Source organism: Papio anubis, chromosome 1 (genome assembly GCF_008728515.1).
Source record: "Papio anubis isolate 15944 chromosome 1, Panubis1.0, whole genome shotgun sequence".
Lineage (NCBI taxonomy): Eukaryota > Metazoa > Chordata > Mammalia > Primates > Cercopithecidae > Papio > Papio anubis.
In genome coordinates this window covers 60512426-60524507 of record NC_044976.1, presented here as the reverse complement: position 1 = coordinate 60524507, position 12082 = coordinate 60512426, and the positions used below count along the sequence as shown (strand labels likewise).

At 46.6% G+C, this 12082-nt stretch overlaps 1 protein-coding gene and 1 pseudogene across 6 annotated transcripts in view; both read right to left on the bottom strand.

Moving 5' to 3' along the window:
* Positions 1–12082, bottom strand: part of PATJ (PATJ crumbs cell polarity complex component) — a 396968-nt gene that overhangs the window by 15024 nt on the left and 369862 nt on the right. The window lies entirely within an intron of this gene.
* Positions 9740–10582, bottom strand: LOC116276338 (annotated as a pseudogene). Its single transcript, XR_004185772.1, has one exon. The product of XR_004185772.1 is annotated as a 28S ribosomal protein S18c, mitochondrial pseudogene (transcript).

Genomic DNA, 12082 nt, shown 5'->3' with positions numbered 1-12082 from the left:
TTCTTTCTTTACATTTTTTTAATTATTTTTATTTTTTTGAGACGTTGTTTCACTCTTGTTGCCCAGGCTGGAGTGCAATGGCGCGATCTCGGCTCACCACAACCTCTGCCTCCTGGGTTCAAGCGATTCTCTTGCCTCAGCCTCCCGGTAGCTGGGATTACAGGCATGCACCACCACACCCAGTTAATTGTTTTGTATTTTAGTAGAGATGGGGTTTCTTCATGTCGGTCAGACTGGTCTCGAACTTCTGACCTGAGGTGATCCGCCCGCCTCAGCCTCCCAAAGTGCAGGGATTACAGGCGTGAGCCACCATGGTCGGCAAAATTCTCTTGGTTTTTCTATGAAACCATTTCTAGCCTTCTCACTGGTCTCCTTGCTTCAGCCCCTCCATCCATAGCGGCTAGGATGTTTCTGTTACAATGGAGCAGATTATCCCAATATTTTGCTTAAAACTGTCCAAAGAAAGCCGACTCTCTTGGACCACCACTGAAGTCCCTCCTATAACCTCTAGGGTCATCTGCAGTGATGTGCCCTGTGACATCTCTGCCTCTCCCCTAACATTCTCCTCGGTATTCTCTCTGCCCCATTGTGCCGGCCTCCTTGCTGTTTCTCTCACATGCCAGACACATCCCCACCTCAGCACTTTAACCGCTGTGCCTTCTGCCTGGCACGTTCTCTATTTGGCATCTGTGTGGCTGGCTTCTTCCCTACTCTTAGGCCTTTGAGCCACCTTCCCTGGTCACTGTAACTAACCTTTCCACGCCAACATCCCAGCTCCATGTTTCATGTTCCCCTTCCCTGCTTCCGGGTTCCTTCTAAATATTTATTTATTTCATTTATTTATTTATTTATTTTTATTTTTGAGACAGAGTCTCACTCTGTCACCCAGGCTGGAGTGCAGTGGCACGATCTTGGCTCACTGTAGCCTCTGCCTCCCGAGTTCAAGCAATTCTCGTGCCTCAGCCTCCCAAGTAGCTGGGATTATAGGCACAGGCCACCATGCCTGGCTAATTTTTTTGTATTTTTAGTAGAGACGGGGTTTCACCATGTTGGCTAGGCTGGTCTTGAACTCCTGACCTCAAGTGATCCGCCCGTCTTGGCCTCCCAAAGTGCTGAGATTACAGGCATGAGCCACCACGCCCGGCCTTTTATTTTTTAAGACAGGGACTCGCTGTCGCCCAGGCTGGAGTCCAGTGGTATGATCTCAGCTCACTGCAGCCTCGACCTCCTGGGCTCAAGAGATCCTCCCACCTCATCCTCCAAGTAGCTGGACTACCGGCATGCACCACCATGCCCAGCTAACTTTTTAGTTTTTGTAGCAACAGGGTCTCACTGTGTTGCTCAGGCTGGTCTTAAACTCCTGGGCTCAAGTAATCCTCCCACCTTGGCTCTAAAAGTAGGGAGGATTACAGGCGTGAGCCACCCTACCTGGCCTGTTTCCTTCTTACCACCATCACTATCTAATGAACTGCATACATCTTACCTTGTTTATCTTATTTATTGTCTATCGCTTCATATTAGAATGTGAGGGCAGGAAGTTTGTCTGCTTTGTTCACTCCTATATTCCCCATCACATAGAAGAGTGCCTAGCACAGAGCAGGTGCTCAGTAAATAACTGGTGAATGAAAGAATGGATGAATATCTCTGACTCCCTGAGATTTGCCTCTTAGATAGTCCTGAACAAAGGTATAGTAGAATAGGCTGTGTACTGTGGCTTGCACCTGTAATCCCAGCACTTTTGGAAGCCGAGGTGGGCGGATCACTCGAGCTCAGGAGTTCAAGACCAGCCTGGGTAACATGACAAAACTCCATCTCTACTAAAAATACAAAAAACATTAGCCGGTGTGGTGGCACACGCCTGGAGTCCCAGCTACTTGGAAGGCAGAGGTTGCAATGAGCAGAGATCATATCACTACACTCCAGAGTAAAACTCTGTCTCAAAAGAGAAAATAATAAAAATAACCAAAGAAACCCACAAACGCACACAAAAACAAACGTATAGTAGAATAATGGCATTTAAACACTCACTTTATATTTGCATTCTCCAAATAACTTTTTTTTTTTTTTGCAAATAACATTCTAAAGCATTTAGAAGAAATATAGTATAGCTCTGGGAGTCCACAACAGGACTCAGGATGGAGTTCCAGAGTTCAGTGTCAGCCACTTATCCATGCCGGATCTGAGTTTCAGCTTCCTCATCTATTAAATGGGAATCATAAAAGTCTGCTTTGCCGCCTTATCCTGGAGTTGTCTTCCACCTCAACTAGTTACCAGAGATACTTTCTCAAGAGCTCCTTGTTACCCCTGCTTCTAGGTTATAATTCTCACTGCACAAATACAGAGGGAACTTTGCCTGCCAGCACTGTAAAGCTCGACTTGATTGCAGTTTCAGAAAAGGCCAACAGAGGGCACAGCTGCCTAAACTGCTAAATCAAGCTTCATCTGTTAAGTAGAGCAGAAAAAGAAAGGCAACAGGCCTGCCCCAGAACACACTTTGGGTGAAGCATCCTATTCTGGGGAAAACAGTGCTATGTCCAAGTTACAGAATCTTCTGGAAATACCAGTGTATGAAGAATGACGGAATGAATTGGGAAATATTTAGGATGAAAGATTAAAGGAGGAAACGACAGATTTCTCCCTGCCCCCAAGTTCTGCTCTCTTCCACAGCAAGTGTACTGGAAGGGTTAACTTGTCCATGAACTCTTTTATCCTCCCTACTTTTGGAGTCTACCATCTTTATAAACCTACCCCTCTCCAGTTTCCATCCCCATCTCCTACCCAAACTTCCATGACCCACATTCTTCTGGCTTTCCTTCTGTGGGGGCCTGTTTCTCCATCTCTTTGCTCTTCTTCCATTCATCTCTTATGATGCAGTCCTGGGCCCATTGTCCCCTTGCACACTCAGGCTCAAGTGACAGCATGTACATTCCCACAGCTTTACATTCCAACAACGTGCTCACAATCCCAGCTTAGGCCAGGCGTGGTTGCTCACGCCTGTAATCCCAGCACTTTGGGAGGCAGAAAGGGCTGGATCACTTGAGGTAAAGAGTTCAAGACCAGCCTAGCCAACATGGTGAAACCTGGTCTCTACTAAAAATTAAAAAATCAGCTGGGTGTGGTGGCGGGTGCCTGTAATCCTAGCTACTTGGGAGGCTGAGGCAGGAGAACTGCTTGAACCCAGGAGGCATAGGTTGCAGTGAGCTGAGATCACGCCATAGCACTTCAGCCTGGATGACAGAGCAAGACTCTGTCTCAAAAAAAAATAAAAAATAAAAAAATCCCAGCTTAGTCTGTGATATCCAATTGCCAACTTGACATCTGCATTTTAATATCTCAGAGACGTATGAAAATTAACACAATACCCAAACTTTTGATCCAACAATTCATTTCCTTCAATTCACTTTTCTTCTAGTTTTCCTCATTTTAGTAAATGGCACCTCCAGCTGCCCAGTTAGAAATCTACTAGGTGAAATAGTGAAAATACTAGTGTGCTGGCTGGTGCCTATCTAACTGGAAAGGATGCTAGGATGCCAGCCACATAGCTGATTGCTCTCTGAATATCTGAGCCCTCCACTCCTGCTTGCTGTATGTAATCCATCAAGTCTCCTGGATTCTACCTCCAAAATCCTTCTCAAAACTGTTTACTTTCCATCTACAGGTGACCATTCTAATTCAGTCCATCATCAAGTGCCTGTTACTGGAATCCCCATTCACCTTTGTCTCACCTCACGCCCACACGGTAGCCAGTTACCTTTTCAAATATAAAATGGGTATTGGCACTCCCCTGTTTAAAACCTTGTAGTGGTTGTTTCCCTTTGGACTTGGAATAAAATTCAGACTCTCTAATTATGCATATAAAGTTCCCTCCATAGCCTACTCCTCTAATCCCATGTCTCTCTCCACTCCACCCCACATTCCACAGTTCCCTCTGCGGGCGGGGAATTCCCCCCATCCCCCAAACCAGCGTGCCTGGCATCAGCTTAAATGTCACTTCCCTTCTACAAGCCTGCTTTGACCATCCGTGTTTAATTTCTCCTGTTTTCCTCTCCATAGCACTCTCCAAGTATTTCTCACAAATTATGGTGATTAGTATCTATGTGCATGTTGACTGTCTTTCCCACCCAATCACAGGATCCGTGAGGATCAGGACTGCTTCTCCTCGGCACAATGCTAATGTGTCTAGCACATAACAATTGCTTAATAATTGTGGAGTGAATGAATGAACCTAAAACTGTCATAAGGAATAGGGATTATGGGATTCAATTTTCTGAATTTCCACAGAGCAGGGTGAGACTGATGGAGGTTACAAGGAGATAGGTATTGGGTTCTTAAAGGAGAAAAAAGAAGTAACAATTAAGGCAGTTATGGAATGGAATGGCACAGTTTGCTAGGACATGAGCACCTCAGTGAAGCAAGCATTCAGATAGAGGCTTGAAATTAACCAATTCAGGATGCAGTGGAGGGGAGGCCTATGCTTTGTGGGAAGTTACACGTGTACTGTTGACAGCTGACCATGAAACAGACTCCATATGTGGCTGAGGAAGAAAGTCACTAAAATAGTGTTTTTTCTAAGGTATCGTCAAATGCCAAGATGTGACAGCAGTCTGCTCCTTCCTTTACTTGCTCATTTGTTCAACATAACGCAGCATCACCATGGCTGAATATAAAATGAGCACTTACTTTATGCTCATTTTATTTTAATTTGTTTATTTAATTATTTTTGAGACAGAGTCTTGCTCTGTTGCCCAGACTGCAGTGCAACGGCACGATCTCGGCTCACTGAAACCTCTGCCTCCAGGGTTCAAGCAATTCTCTTGCCTCAGCCTCCCAAGTAGCTGGTATTACAGGTGTGTGTCACCACGCCCAGCTAATTTTTTTGTATTTTTAGGAGAGACATGGCTTCACCATGTTGGCCAGCCTGGTCTCAAACTCCTGACCTCAGGCGATCCACCTCCCTTGGCCTCCCAAAGTGCTGGGATTACATGCATGAGTCACCGTATTTGTTTATTTTTGAGACAGAGTCTCACTCTGTTGCCCAGGCTGGAGTGCAGTGGCACAATCTCACCTCACTGTAACCTCCACCTCCCAGGTTCAAGCAATTCTTGTGCCTCGGCCTCTGGAGTAGCTGGGATTACAGGTGCATGCCACCACACCTGGCTAATTTTTGTATTTTTAGTACAGATGGGGTTTACCATGTTGCCCAGGCTGGTCTTGAACTCCCGGCTTCAAGCGATCTGGCCATCTCGGCCTCCCAAAGTGCTGGGATTACAGGCGTGAGATACCACGCCCGGCTATGCTCATTTTACATTCAGCCGTGGTGCTGCTGCATTATGTATGTCTTTAAGCATCCTTCTGAGTCCCTAGAGAGAGGTAGGTGCTGCTATTAGTCCCATATTACAGATGAGGAACCTGAAGCAGGGAGGTTAAGTCACACAGGTGGTAAGGGGTAAAGCCAGGATTTAAATCCAAATCTAGAATCTTGTACTCCTAATTGTCTGTGGTGTGAGGCAAATCACCTTGTGTGAGGCAACAGAGTTTATAGGCCATTTTTGGAGCATGGGAAGGGGAGGGGCAGAGGGACAGTGGGACAAGAAGATGCAAATAGAGCAGACGATCATGATGGCATGCGCTTGGCACCAGGGGGTACTTCACTATCCGGGGTACTGCAAGGAGACAGCCTGAGGTGTGGGAGGCATAACACACCCACCACCTCACCCCCACTTCCTAGAAACCTTCCTAGCTTTCTAGGAAGAAAGCTCTCTAGCTTTTTTATTTTTAGAGATGGGGTCTTGCTCTGTCACCCAGGGTGGAGTGCAGTGGTGCAATCATAGCTCGCTGCAGCCTTTAACTCCTAGGCTCAAGTGATCCTCCCACTTCAGCCTTCTCAGTAGCTGGGAATACAGGCGTGAGCCACTGAGGCCAGCTCATTGCCTTTTAGAAAGAGATGATCCTTTCAAGAGTCCATGAAATCTGCCATACAAATGGTAAAACCAAAGTCATAGTTTTATTTGGGTAAAAATCATTTTTTTTTTTTGTTTTTGAGATGGTGTCTCGCTCTGTTGCCTAGGCTGGAGTGCAGTGACATGACCTCGGCTTACTGCAACCTCTGCCTCCCAGGTTCAAGCGATTCTTGTGCCTCAGCCTCCCCAGTAGCTGGGATTACAGTCAAGTGCCACCACACCCAGCTAATTTTTGCATTTTTAGTAGAGACCGGGTTTCACCATGTTGGCCAGGCTGGTCTCAAACTCCTGACCTCAAGTAATCCGCCTGCCTCAGTCTCCCAAAGTGCTGGGATTACCGGCGTGAGCCACCGCGCTTGGCCAAAAATCAATTTTTAAAAAGTCTAGCTGTAAAGTAGAAAAACACTTCTATAGCTTTGTCTTATGGAAAAACTCACATCCTTCTAAAACCTGAAGTCCTTCTGCTCACTCCTTCACCCCGAAATGAAAAAAACTGATAATACTGAATCTTAGAGACCTACCCAGGACACTTGGGGTTGTCCAGGCTTCTGCCTATTTTGTAGAAGTGGAATCCAAGGGGCTGAATGAGAAATGTGAAGGAATTTCACTGACAGCTTGGTCTTTTGCAGGAAGACAAGGAGAGCACACATATGTCACCTTAAGAATGACTTTAGGCTGGGCAAGGTGGCTCATGCCTGTAATCCTAACACTTTGGGAGGCCCAGGAAGGCAGATCACATGAGCCCAGGAGTTCGAGACCACCCTGAGCAACATGGTGAGATGCTGTCTCTACAAAATATACAAAAATTAGCTGGGCATGGTGGTGCATGACTGTAGCCCCAGCTACCCGGGAGGCTGAGGTGGGATGATCACCCGAGCCCGGGAGGTTGAGGCTACACGAGCCATGATTGTGCCACTGGATTCCAGCCTGGGCAACACAGTAAGACCCTGTCCCAAAAAAAAAAAAAAAGAATGACTTTAGACTTTACAGCTCTAAGAAATCCCCATCAAGCCCTTCTGTCTTAAGAGATGATTGACAAGTAACTTGATAGGCAGCAGAGTTAAACCTTCCTGGGGCTTTGACTTGTGAAAGGGGATAATCTGATCTCCAAAGGGTGTGTTCAGCTTTGAGTTCATATAAGTTCAACTTTGAGATATGGTCTGTGAGCTGGCTCAGCCTCGCCACTGGAGAGCTCTTCCACCATCAACATCAGGGACTGACTGAACAACACAGAGGTAAGGCTGGGAGATGTTTGTGTGCTTTGGGGAAGGCAAAGAGGCTAATGTGAAGTTTGCTCTTTTTTTTTTGAGATGGAGTCTCACTGTGTTGTCCAGGCTGGAGTGCAGTGGTGTGATCTCGGCTCACTGCAGCCTCTGCCTCCCGGATTCAAGCAATTCTCTGCCTCAGTCACTGAAGTAGCTGGGACTACAGGTGCCCGCCACCATGCCCGGCTAATTTTCGTATTTTTAGTAGAGACGGGGTTTCACCATCTTGGCCAGGCTGGTCTTGACCTCCTGACCTCAGGTGATCCGTGCCTCGGCCTCCCCAAAGTACTGGGATTACGGGTGTGAGCCACAGCGCCTGGCCAGTTTGCTCTTTTTTAAAAGTAAATCTTACACTCCTGGGTGTAAACTTCTGCGAAAGGTTCCGAGAATAGAGATGGGGGCAGAGGAAACCCAGGGGTAGTACAAGTTGCCTGCCCTCCAGTGAGCTTGCAGCCAGTATCATCTAGTATGGGAGGCAGATGTGAACACATGCAGGTCAGAGTGGAGAGAGGAGACAGGAAGGAAAGGGATTCCTTCTGGGGAAGGCACAGGGACTGTGAGGTCCTTAACTGGACAATAGGCATTAAGGTCTCTGTAGCCTGAATGTGCTTCAGAGCTGCAGTATGCGGAGTCCTTTCACCTGGGTGGGGCCAGCGCCGGTCCTAAGATCTGCAGCTGTGGTGCTGCATTTTTTTTTTTTGAGACGGAGTCTCGCTCTGTCGCCCGGGCTGGAGTGCAGTGGCCGGATCTCAGCTCACTGCAAGCTCCGCCTCCCGGGTTTACGCCATTCTCCTGCCTCAGCCTCCCAAGTAACTGGGACTACAGGCGCCCGCCATCTCGCCCGACTAGTTTTTTGTATTTTTTAGTAGAGACGGGGTTTCACCGTGTTCGCCAGGATGGTCTCGATCTTCTGACCTTGTGATACACCCGTCTCGGCCTCCCAAAGTGCTGGGATTACAGGCTTGAGCCACCGCGCCCGGCCAGTGCTGCATTTTGCATTACTCAGATCAGTAAACTTTTATCTCATGTCCCGCTGGACCCAGAGGCCTGGAAATGTGGCTGGTGCCCTGGCCCCCCAACACGGGGGAGGTGGGTTAAATTTATGCCTGCAGGTCCTTTAAACTTATGCTGCTTCTTGGCTGGGTGCAGTGGCTCACATCTGTAATCCCAGCACTTTGGGAGGCCGAGGTGGTGGATCACCCGAGGTCAGGAGTTTGTGACGAGCCTAGCCAACATGGAGAAACCCCGTCTCTACTAAAAATACAAAAATTAGCCCGGCGTGGTGGTGGGTGCCTGTAATCCCAGCTACTAGGGAGGCTGAGGCAGGAGAATCGCTTGAACCCAGGAGGTGGAGGTTGCAGTGAACTGAGATTGCGCCACTGCACTCCAGCCTGGGTGACAGAGTGAGACTCCGTCTCAAACAAACAAACAAAACAAACAAATAAATAAACAGAAAACTTATGCTCCTTCTTGTTAGGCACAGTGCTGCTGTAGACATCTTGAGTGGTTGTTTAAGGCAGGTAACTAGATCTGGAATTGCTGGTGATGGGTATGCATTACCATTAAAGTTAGAACTTCCTAAGTTGCCAAATGGTTGTGTTCACTTAAAGTCTCACTAGGCATTTAATGAACTACTTGGTTTCCCCTCATCCTCCCCAACTCTTATTATCAAATATTTAGTAATTGCCGACCTGAGGTGGAGGAGACCCCTGATCTGAAGGAAGAGAAGGAACTCTCCCAACCCAAAGAGGGGGAGGCCACAGACCTGAAGAAAGAGGTGGAGAAAATCTCCTCATCCAAGGAAGAGGAGACTGTGGACCTGAAGGAAGAGGTGGAGAAAATTCCCCCACCTGAGGAGGAGACTATGGACCGGGAGGAGGAGACTATGGACCGGGAGGAGGAGACTATGGACCGGGAGGAAGAGAAGGAGAAGATCCCCCCACCTGAGGCGAGGGAGGCCACTGGCCTGAAGAAAAAGCAGGAAGAAATCCTCCCGCCAGAGGATGGGGAGGCCGCAGCCTTGTCCTCTGTGCCTGAGAAACAGTCAGAGACATCTGCATCTGTGGAAGAACCGACAAGCCTGCTTCCCTCTCAATCTGTGTTCCCCTCTCAAACTGCTATCCCCACTCATTCTATGTTCCCTCCTCCAGAGGCATTTCCCCCTCAGGCCTCTGTCCCCTCTCACTCTGTGTTCCCCCCTCCGGAGGCATTTCCCCCTCAGGCTGCTGTCCCCACTCACTCTGTGTTCCCCCCTCCAATGGCACTCACAACTCATTCCATGTTTCCTTCTGCCAATGGTTTCTGCCTCACTGTTTCTTCAACAGAGTTCTCCCTTTGATGTGAATTTCCTTAATTTGTGCCCCTTCCCCACTGTTTTCCTTTAAGAAGATATTTATTCTCATGTACTCTCTTGTGCTTTGCCTCCATGTTGCATTTAATAACTTAGCGTAAAAGGAACATTAAACTTCATTACAACTGTATGTTCTACAGTGAAATATTGTGTATTTATTAAGCTTTCTTTTTTTTTTTTTTACTGTAAAATAAGTTTATTGGTGGAAATGTGATATAATTTATTCTCCATATCTGATGTTACAAACTTTAGGGTCCTTGAGATATGCAGGATCCTTGTATGTAACTGGCATAAACCCCAGTATTTGAGCTCTCTTAATTGCTTTTGTGATTTCTTTCTGTTTCTTCCCACAAAGACCTGTAATGTGCCTTCCATAAATGCATCCAGTAAATGGAGAAACAAACTGGGACAAAAGCTGTACATTCTTATAATCTACACGCTTTCCACACAAGATACATTTCTTAAGAGGTTCTTTATAAGGATTTTCCATTGTAATGGGCAGGTCCTCGTTGCTGGATACCTGTTTATATTGTGAACAACCTCTTCTCCAAAGCACCGTGTGAGTCCCGGGATGTGTAAGGCTGACAGCAGCCGTTACCAAGCGTGTCAACTTCTTCTTCCCTAGACCACGGCAAACAGCAACCATAGCGGCCATGGTTCCGCGTTTGTTCCCTAAGCTTTCTAAATGAATAATAAAGTAGAAGTCTTTACTGCATGGAGCTAGGTTGAGTACCTTTCTTTAAAAACAGGTTTAGGTATTATGTTTTGGAGAATTGAGAAGTCACAATAATTTCCAGATAAGTAACATATTACAATGCATAAAAGCTTGAGCTCCTTGCTTAGAACTTTCCTAAAGGTTCCAGAAAAAAAAAAAAAAAAAAAAAAATTAGCCCTTAGACTTATTTAGGACCCAAGTCTTTCAGTACCAAATCTGAAATTTAGCACTGGCTGGGTGTGGTGGCTCATGCCTGTAATCCTAGCACTTTGGGAGGCTGAGGTGGGAGGCCTGGCAGATCAAGGCTGCTGTGAGCCATGATTGCGCCACTGCACTCCAGCCTGGGGGACAAAGTGAGACCCTGTCTCACAAAAAAACACACACCACATACACACACACACACACGCAAAACATAAAAATCCTTAGCACTTACACACAGATGAACCCTCGACCTATGGGTGCACACATGTTGAAAACAGACAGGAAGGCTGTAAAATTAAGGTGATCCCTGAGAAAGCTGGCATCTTAAGATGGGGACACATTACAGAAAACACACACACACAAGAAAATCCCATGCCTGGCCTTTGGTATAACTTACTGAAATAGAAAGCACAGCTGCTTAAAGTTTTTGTCTAGAATCTAGTGACCCTGATTTTAGTGACACCAGAATATATTGATTTTTATGTGTCTGTTAAAAACCTAAAGATCAGGCTGGGCGTGGTGGCTCACACCTGTAATCCCAGCCTTTGGGAGGCTGAGGTGGGTGGATCACTTGAGGTCAGGAGTTCAAGACCAGCCTGACCAACATGGAGAAACCCCATCTCTCCTAAAAACATAAAATTAGCCGGGTGTGGCCACATGCGCCACACCCAGCTACTCAGGAGGCTGAGGCAGGAGAATCGCTTGAACCCAGGAGGCGGAGGTTGCAGTGAGCCGAGATCGCACCATTGCATTCCAGTCTAACAAGCGCCAAACTCCGTCTTTAAAAAAAAAAAAAAAAAAAAAAAAAAAATCTTAGGTCTGAAGTGTGAAGCATTTGGAGTAAAATTTGAAAAGGGCAAACTGACTTCCAGCCACATCGCCACCTAGTGGCACACACCTCAAATGCCACCTGGAAAACCACTCCACTTTCAGGATTTTATAAAGGAATTTTAGTATCCTCTAACTTCAAGCCTATGTTATTACAATGAAAGTAATAAGATGCCACTTAGTATTTACCATTTGCAACATACTGTATTTATTAGACACATTACATCACACCTCATTTAATCCTCAGAGCAACCTTGTTAAGAAAGGAGCTCCACAGTCCCTGTTTTAGAGGAATAGAAGGTTAGACTTTAGTAAAAGGATTCAAACTCACAACTTTCTGACACCACAGCCTACCTCTCCTATCTAACTTGGGCTAGGTCTTCAACTTTCAAACCTTAGGTCTTTGTCCTTTTCCTGCAGTTTATCACTGTCTTCATGGCATTAATTTGGATTTTTTTTTTTTTTTTTGAGGTGGAGTCTCGCTCTGTTGCCCAGGATGGAGTGCAGTGGTGCGATCTCAGCTCACTGCAACCTCTGCCTCCCAAGTTCAAGCGATTCTCCTGCCTCAGCCTCCTGAGCAGCTGGGTTTACAGGCCTGTGCTACCATGCACATGCCTGTAATGAAAAATAAGCCTATTTTTGTATTTTTAGTAGAGAGGGGGTTTCACCACCTTGGACAGGGTGGTCTTGAACTCCTGACCTGAAGGGATCCACCCACCTCAGCCTCCCAAAGTGCTAGGATTACAGGCGTGAGCCACCGCAC